At 36.5% G+C, this 9,847-nt stretch overlaps 1 long non-coding RNA gene across 2 annotated transcripts; it reads right to left on the minus strand.

Annotated features, from left to right (window-relative positions):
* Positions 1-1,581: 1,581 nt before the first annotated feature.
* LOC127506573 (uncharacterized) lies at positions 1,582-5,101 on the minus strand. 2 transcript variants are annotated; one of them, XR_007928036.1, is made up of 3 exons: positions 4,928-5,101; positions 4,752-4,796; positions 1,582-2,076 (listed from the first exon to the last, which is right to left on the minus strand). It is a non-coding gene; the product is annotated as an uncharacterized LOC127506573 (long non-coding RNA). The 2 variants fall into 2 exon arrangements; XR_007928035.1 differs by lacking the exon at positions 4,752-4,796 and having other exon boundaries at positions 4,928-5,099.
* Positions 5,102-9,847: the final 4,746 nt, after the last annotated feature.

The raw sequence follows: 9,847 nt of genomic DNA on the forward strand, positions 1-9,847 counted from the left end.
TAGGGCCAGCATGGGAAGTGGGAGTGCTGTGGACCAGCTACACCAGCACAGTTTTTCTTGACCAGTTAGACCAGCACTAAACCAGTCTGGACCAACATGGCATTCATGCTGGTTTATGCTGGATTTTTCAGCAGGGTGAGTTGACATTATCGTCCCACTCTCTTATCTGTCACCTTCCTCCAGTGCATTAAGTATGGAGGTGATATTAATATACTTTCCTCATAATTCAGGAATGGGTGAATTGTCAGAGCAGAAAGTGGACTTTGTCTCCATTAGAGTCCCACTTTCTTATCTGTCGCCCCTCCAGCACAAGTCAGTGATAGTGTAGACGTGGAGCTGAACTCTACAGGCCCTTCAGGAGCAGGTTTGGACACTAAACGAATGAGACAAACATTATAGTCTTTATCCACCTTGTTTTTAACATAAGAGCAGCTCGGCCATTTGTAAATTGAATGTGTCTGGCTTCAGGTGTCATTCACTTCTGAAGACTTTGGGAAGAGAAGATACAATATGCTTATTCTTTGTCATTTATTTATGAGTGTTTCATCAACTTTGGGCACCTAATATCCCAGGGGTTGAATTTTATTAAAATATAACAGAGACAACTTTTGTCTTTTTGTTATAATCCTTTAAACAGACTATCAATGAGAAACAAGAAGTTAAATCAGACTTTATAAACATTGTATTTCAAGCTTGTCAATTCTTTGGAGCCCCTAAAGGGACATGGTGAAGGAAAAAAATATGATGGGAGGAAAAAATAAAAATAAGTCAATGCTTTTGCATTCGCCTGCAAACAGCTCAGAAGGTTTTGTGAGAGAACGCAAAATTTCTCGGGGTAACGCAAAAATATTGTTATTCCTTCCATCTCATATTTGTTTGTCCCGTGTTCCTTTAGGGGGTCCATAGACTTCACATATGAATGCTGGGTGAGAGAAAACACATTGACAATGAATTTCAAACCTGCTTCTCCTTGGAATACCATGCAATGAAATGTTTATTTTGGGAATTGTCTTTGAAATGTCTTTGAGAGTGAGCTGCAGTCTTCAGGATAATGATTTAAATAGAGAGAGTCACTTTGCATTGTCACACATGCTTCAGTGCTCTGAGAGTGTTTATAGTGCTGTGAGTTTAACACTTCATGACTGAGAGCAGAACAGAACACAATCTTCATCATCACACAAGACATGATGAAAAGTGATGCTTTCCATTTGACCCACAGAAAGATTTACATTCTTACACAATTACTGTCAGAACGACTAATTCTTGATTTGTGATGTTTTGTTGTTTTTAAATGATTTTTATATTTTTATTCATTATTTCACCACCTTTTTTTAAATGTAAATGTTCAGCAGAAGTGAAACTGGTGTGTTCCAGTCCAGATCATGTGACCAATCAAACAGTGAGACTGAAAAGCCCATTTGCATTGTCAGGGTGGAGTGATTGTGATCCTCTCAGAATAGAGCAGCTCTGTCTCCAGAGACCATGTTCAAACCCCAAGAGCTTTATTTGACATTTACATCAAGTTTGTGAAAAGCACCTGCATCTTCATCTGTTAGTTGAATGATGTTGTCAGACACAAAGTGAACTTGTTGAGAAGCTTTATTGAATGTTACAGCAGATTGAAAGATCACACAGTGCTTTGACACGCCAGCTCTCTTTCAGTATTGAGTTGTAAATCACTACAGCTGCAGCACTAGACTCATGTGAATCCTGCCTGACACAGGACACTCAGATACGGCTCATCTTCAGGAGAGAAACATCAGCACTCAGAGCTCTTGTGGAACGAGACCTCATGAGGAGCTCCATCATGTGTTACTCTGCAGACGTACACCTCTCCCTTTTCCCAGCGTGCTTTGCTGAGGGTCAGGACGCTACTGCGGCTGTAGCGGCCATCCCGCTGGCTCTCTGCGCTGGTCACGACCCCCTCGGTGACCTCTGACCCGTCCAGTGTCCAGCTCACCAGCGCCCCCTGTGGAGAGTAAGAGCTGAGCAGGCAGAGCAGTGCGGCTGAGTCTCCAGAGATCTGCAGAGAAGAGGGCGGCAGCAGAGACACTGAGGGCTTCACTGTGGGACCAGCTGCAGGAGACAAACACAACACATTCACAAACACAAAGAAAACACACTGTTTCACTCACAGCATTTCAACAGCAGCAAAAATCACGACAATCTGATCCTTCATGTCATTCAACATCACTAGAGCTGATATAATATACAATATACAAACTACACAATCACTATATACATTTAAATCAAACTTCAGAAATGAAACTAAATATACTGAGACACTAACTGCTTTAATTCCAGCAGTTTTTGCATCCCAATATAAAGCACATTTTTACTTACGTGAGATATTCAACTCAAAATGTAACTCAAGTTCAAAGTTTGACTAAAGCTCAGGCCAAATGATGATTATATCACTGATAAGAACTAGAAAACAATACAATTCGTAAATTGTACTTGAATTATAAAGCACTGAATTATAAGCACAACATGAACAAAAGAGATTCAGTATCATTGACTGAAATACAGAAAGTAGCAACATTTACATTCTGATGTCAGATCTATTTTTTTCGCCATGTATGATATCTACAATAAAAATAAACTACATATAAACACAGTATAGAAATAAATAAAGGGAAATTAAACCTGTAATAAACTGATTAAACTCACAGTGAGACTCATTATGGAAATGCATTTAGATTTATTTTAAATGCTGTTCTTCTGAATGTATAAACATGGTAATATCATTGTTTTAGATTAAATAATTATAAAACAATATCAGTAACACTTTAATTAAAGCCTTCATACACAATGTATTTTAAAAGTATTTTAATGCATTAATTAATATTTCTTTTATACATTATAATGTGTGTATGATCTCATGAATAACTATAACCACAATTATAACACATTATAATACTTATCTATTCATTGTTACATTGTTACACAATGCATTAAACCTCATGACAAACAACCATTTTCAAATGTAATAACGAATTTGCAAATATTATATTGCATTTTTGCATTTATAATGCACATTTTAATGCACAATTATTTATGAAAAGATACATATAAGGCATTATAACGTACATTATGAATAGCTTTAAGGCTTCAAGTAAAGTGTTACCACAATATTTAATAATAATCGGCATTAATGTTTTTCTTGCTTCAACTTTAAATCATTTTAACTCTAAATTGTTCTTTATTACACTTTATTGTATGCTGACAGTTACATTGTACTACTCAAATAAGTACTGAGTAATATTAATTAACTGCATGTACTTACTATAGAGTTACAGTTAGGGTTTGGTTCAGGGTTAGTTACTTGTATTTATGCATAATTTACTGTTATTACTATAATAAGTACATGTAGTAACGTGTAACTTCTTCAACTTAAAATAAAGTGTTACCTTTTTTTCTTAAAAAGGAATTAAAAAACAGACTTACAGACCACCAGTTTAGTTCCTCCACCGAATGTGTACCACAGTGATACAATCTAATGAAACGGTCGTACAAAAACCTCTATTCCACTCGAGTGAACACAAACTCCAGCAGAGAGAGAGAAACAACACTTCAACACACTGATATTAGAAGAAACTCAGATCTTCTCAACACTCAAACATTCAGTTTGGACTAAATGATTTTCAAAAAGGAAAAACAAACTTTTTATTCAAAATGTTTGTTATCACTTGAAAAAGTGTAACTATTTTCATGATTATTTGAAGAGTTTATTGATCTCATTTACAACAGACATGATTCATTTTGACTTTATATCCAATATTTCTCATTCATTCTCTTGTCGTGTGCTGATATAACACTGTTTAAAGAAATATATTTGATGATCTGTGACCTCTGAGGTGACCTTTGACCTCTTTATCATGGATGATGTTGTGGAGTTTCTCATAATGATCTTCTGTTCTTCATATGAAGCTCAATCATCATGATTCACAGAAAAACCTGCAGCTTCAGACTTCAATCTTCAGTGAAAATGTGCTCAAATAACGAGCCCCTGCCCTTTTTCAAAATGAACCAAAAGTGCCCCTCACAACAATCATCATCAATGATATTGTGGTCAATAAAACAATAATATATATATATATATATATATACACACAGGGCTTGACATTAACACCCACCAACCTGCCAAATGTGGGTAGATTTCAGCTGTGGCGGGTAAGACAGCCACTTTGGCAGGTTGAATATAATTTCAGCTTACAGCCTAATCAAAGGTAGCCAATTAAAATTACAATCAAGACAAAATTACAATCCAATCACAATTCTTTATTGATTAACTTGCAGTTAGTGAAGGTGGAATCGCATTGAATGACAACAGAAGTGCTCTCTCTCTCGCGCGATCAGATCTCCTTGTGCCTGAATAGTCAAATACACGCACACACAGAGATGTCAAAATGTCCATCGTCTGGAGTATCTCGCGTGAATACAGTCGGTTCTGGCTCAGGTGGACGTAAACAGGTGGGTAAAAACTGGATATGTGTCAGTATATATCATACATGCATTCAGCAGCCCAATTAAATACCTGTCTGTCATTAATGTAAATCAAACAACAGAAGATGTTAAATAAATGTTAAATAAACCTACTGTATCTGAAAAAAGAGTTTAGGCTATTTACTATTGTATTTGTAATTTGCTAATTTGCTTCTTTGTTCTTTTTATATAGCCTAACAAAAATAACTTATACAATTATAAAATTTATCATATTATGGTCATATTACCATAATATGATTACATACCAGCTGATATACCATGTAGGCCTAGTCTTGATTTGGGTGGTCAATCTGCATTTGAAAGTTTGAAAAGGTTTTAAATCTAGCTAATCAAGTAAAATGACTGAAAAAAAATGTAGTTTTAGCATGTCAAAGTCAACTTTAATAACTAGATTTGCTAGTAGACAAAGCACAATACTCACCCTAAAGTTGTTGATGTGACTTGAAATGTTTAATGATCTTCTCCATTTAGGTGTGACAGCTGACAGACTCGCAACATGATGAACATCATTTACAGTAATCCAGCGATGTTCTTGTAAGCTGAAGTAAGTATTTTGAAAGCTCTGCGTAAGGAACAATGACTTCCTTCTTCTTCTTCTTTTAGTTTTTTGGCGGATTGCAATCATGACTTATCAGGTGCATAGCGCCACCTACTGTACAGGAGTTTGTAGCAATGGATTATGGTGCGATAAAACTACTTTACATAATATTAATATTAAAAACAATGACTTCCGATGCCGCGCCGATGTAAATAGGCTGCCTGAGGAAAAATGTGGAAGTGACTGTGTCCATTGGGGCGTAAATGCCACCCAGGACCCTTTTAATTGGTTTAAAGAAACACCAGGTATCCAGTGGTCCACAAATATAGGGAAATTACAGATAGTAAGGATTTACTATTTGAATGTAATTTATTTTTTATTATTTTTATGAGAAATTTTCAATTCACCTGAAATGGGTGCTTCTTAAACGACGTTTCAAAAAAGGTTCAGGAGCAGCACGGTCCCGAATGAAACGTCCCCATCTGACTAACAGAGAACCGTATGGGAACGTTCTGTTAATGTCCCAAATGTCCTCTTTGTAACGATCTTATGTGACCATTGATTAACCAATGTGGAACGTCCCTCTAAAGTCATATAAAGAAACTTGAACTGCAGCACTTTCATTACCAAAAGAGGATGTTTTACAAACATCTCTAATGTGAAGGTTCAGGATTTCCGTCACATTTAGAGAACTTTTAGGGAACGGTGTGCAAGGTCACGAGAACGTCCCTTCCTACATGGGATGGATGTTCATCTGCACATCATCAGTTTCTCAATAGTCAGAGTAAAAATAAAACTACTGAACTAACTAAAACTAACATTAGTGAAAATGTAAATGATCATTCTGTAACTCTAGTGTATATTAGTTTGCCTGTTGTAAATCCTGCCCACTTCTTTGCATTGTCACACATGCTTCAGTGCTCTGAGAGTGTTTATAGTGCTGTGAGTTTAACACTTCATGACTGAGAGCAGAACAGAACACAATCTTCATCATCACACAAGACAAAAGAACAACAATGAACACAATCACCTTCTTCATCTGGACTCTCACTCTGATCGCTCAAGGTTTGTGTAATACAATTTTTACAATGGTTATTAATTCTCTTAAAATGTGTAATATATCAGTTTTTTTTCTCTCTCTCTCAGAGTGTAGAGGACAGTACACTGTAACTCAGACTCCATCAATAACAGCTCAACCAGGACAAGAAGTCAGAATAAACTGTAAAACCAGCAGTAGAGTGTGTGGTAGTAATCATTTAGCCTGGTACTTACAGAAACCTGGAGAAGCTCCTAAACTCCTCATATATGCAGCAACAAGCCGTTATACTGGAACTCCATCTAGATTCAGTGGCAGTGGATCTGGCAGTGATTTCACTCTGACCATCAGTGGAGTCCAGACTGAAGATACAGGAGATTATTACTGTCTGAGTAGACACTGTCCTACTAGTGCTGTGTTCACACAGTGATAAAGAGTGGTACAAAAACCTCGGTCAGTCAGACGTCACAGTGATGCACTGATACAGCTGAGAGATACTGCAGCTGCTGATGGAGGATCACAAACAACACAATGGTGTATGAAACATTTCAGAAACATACATTTATTTAAGTAAACATGACATTTAATCTTATATCCCTTACTTGTTCCCCCAGGTGAAAAAAAAAAAGTACACTTTTATAATGTACTTAAAGTGCTCTATTTTCGCACACTAATTTTGTACTTAATAAATTCTTCTTTAGTACTTCTTAAGATAATCTTAAGAACATCTAAGTGTACTCAACTGTTATTTTGAGACACCATGAATATAAACTAAAATGTGCTTTTAACATACTATCTCTGTATTTTAAGAAAAAAAAAATGTATTTAGTTACCGCTTACACTTGAACCCATAAGTGTACTACAAGTGGTGACTAAATAATAATAACTAATGTGTGTGCTGGGATTTGTAGTCCAGTTAATACTCGGGAGAGTGAGACCTCCGGTGGATCTTCGCTGGCATTTGTAACATATGCATTCATATAACTACATTTTTAAAACATTTTAAAAACTGGACATTTTTAACGTTCAGAGAACATTCAGAAATAACTTAATGGGAACATTAGCAAAACATTCTTTTTTAACATATTTTAACAAAATATGAACAAATTTTTATTAGCTGTGCTGAGAGACGAGACACAAGAGCTTTTATACTATTAAGAATAATATCAAAATTGACATAAAAATCAGAATGTATCTGACTAGAACAAACACTTTAGATATAGAAAGACGGTTCGCTCATATAACAATGAATGGAGAGTACACATAATAAAGCCTCTTATTTAACAAACGAATGAAATTAATATTCTGCTCTGAAACTGGAGATGTTTCATTACAGTACATCCGTGGCGTGAGATGTTTAGAAAAGTGGTGGGGACAACATGTTCTACCTGTCCCACACAAATGACACCTATGGGTGTGTAATTTACTTTGTAGAACAAAACGTCAAAGTATAGTCAAGTTATGTTTACCACAGACCTTATTTTACTCATAATTTTGAAAAAAAAGAAAAAGAAAAAAACACATAATAAAACCTCATTGTAAAATCTTAGTCTTCTGGGTTCTGAAGCTTCATAAAGTATTGAATTAAAATGTATCTGAAACATCAGTGTATTAGTCCAATATTGCATTTATTTCACTTCAGCTGTGATAAAGTATGCAAACACAGCACGAGCGTCACTACGAGAAGCAGAAAGTGTCCGACTTCACGTCTCTGTTTTCAGCTCCTCCCCGCCCCGATCGGTTACATCCAGCCGCAGCCGATGACGAACACACCTAATGATATGCAGATGACGTAATGCAGAGTAAAACTAGGCGTTGTAAGCTCCATATATGGTGATTTCGGGCAGGAGACGGGGTGGAGATTCATGTATGCACAATCTTCCGCTGACTGGGTTTGATAAAGGGATTTTTGCGCAGGTTCTGGCGTACCCATGGTTTTATAAATCTGAAAACTTTTGAATTAAATTTAATTAAAATTAAAATAATAATATATAATAATAAGTTTAAAACATTCTGGCTGACCTCCCAGAGTTAAGGCGACTGTTATTTTAGAACGTTTCCCTCTATTGTTTCCATGACGACGCGTCATGCTTGTCACGTGACACACCGCGCCCAGCCGGCCACACTGTATGACAGATGTATTGCTTTTCTCACCACGTCATCAACTATCTGATATTCTGATTCTCAAATATGTGCAAGTGAGTGTTTTGTCATTTAAAAACCTATATAATGATCTTAATATTATATAAGGTGAATTCATCCATTTGTCCTGAGCTTTATAGTTTCTTACACAATGTGTATCTGATATGAATAAACGTTGCGTCGTTGAGTAGTTCACACATAAAGATTGGCGAGCGCCGATCACTCGCTGATTTTCCCCCGATCACAGCCGACCTGTCGGCGAGCTCGTTAACTTGCAAATCGGGCTTAAAATCCTGTAGTGTAAACTTGGCCTTAGTTTGGTTTCCCCTGTTCCTGTTTGCCTGTGTTCTCATTCATTGTTAGTTCCCTTGGTTACTGATCATGCTCTAGTTTGTTTCCATGGTTTCTAATTAAGAACACACTGTTCTGTTTCAGTTAATTCTCTTCCTCTGTGTATTTAAACCCTGAGTTCTCCTCTGTTCTTCATCTTCTATTGAAGTAATGTTTGTTTCATTGAAGGTATCTTCATTGTGCATTCTGCTCTTTTTGGATCGTGTATACATGCCAAGTGTGACAATATCCTATATTTCTCATTCATTCTCTTGTCATGTGCTGATATAACACTGTTTTTTATTATATAAACACCCTCCAGTCAGGAACTCCATCTAGATTCAGTGGCAGTGGATCTGGCAGTGATTTCACTCTGACCATCAGTGGAGTCCAGACTGAAGATACAGGAGATTATTACTGTCAGAGTGTACACTATCCAAACAGTAACTGGGTGTTCACACAGTGATAAAGAGTGGTACAAAAACCTCGGTCAGTCAGACGTCACAGTGATGCACTGATACAGCTGAGAGATACTGCAGCTGCTGATGGAGGATCACAAACAACACAATGGTGTAAAGAAGAACTGCAGTATTCAAGTACCAGAGACTTTATTTATTATGATGTATTAACCTCTTAACCCGCACCGGCCCGTGGGTGGGCCGCAGTGTGACGTCATAACATTTACACTTAATTTTTTAACACTTTTGGCCTTAATATGGTACCATTTGAAAGCTTAGATTCTCAGCTTTACATAGAATATAATGACTTTTGTGTTTATGTTACTGCAGCTGCTGATGACAACACAATGGTTTATCAAACCTTTATTTTAGACTTTATTTATTATGATTTATTAAGTAAACATGTAACATACAATCTTATATCCCTTATACTAAACTGGACTAAAATCTGGAGAAAATGTGAGCGGTGCTCGTCCCTGCAAAACTTTACACTACAATATTATCTGTATTATTTACTGTAGGAAAGTCAATCCCTTTAATTGCTCTTCCATACTTCACCACTAGAGGGTCACATGTCTTTAACATAACCGAGATCTACACACCTTTCCTTTAAGACCGTGGCTGCATCTAAAATTACATTCTTCACATTCTCTATATAGTAGGTCAAAAACAGTATGTTACAACAGAAGTATGTCTGAATTCACAGTCTGAATGTTTCTATGATAAAGTCTGTATGGTGTCCTGGTGGCCTGTAAACAGTAGCCAGCACAAATGTCAAACAGGATCGTACGCTAGACAACATTACATAAAGCACCATCACTTCGAATTAATTATATT

This window comes from Ctenopharyngodon idella, chromosome 24, assembly GCF_019924925.1.
Source record: "Ctenopharyngodon idella isolate HZGC_01 chromosome 24, HZGC01, whole genome shotgun sequence".
Classification (NCBI taxonomy): domain Eukaryota; kingdom Metazoa; phylum Chordata; class Actinopteri; order Cypriniformes; family Xenocyprididae; genus Ctenopharyngodon; species Ctenopharyngodon idella.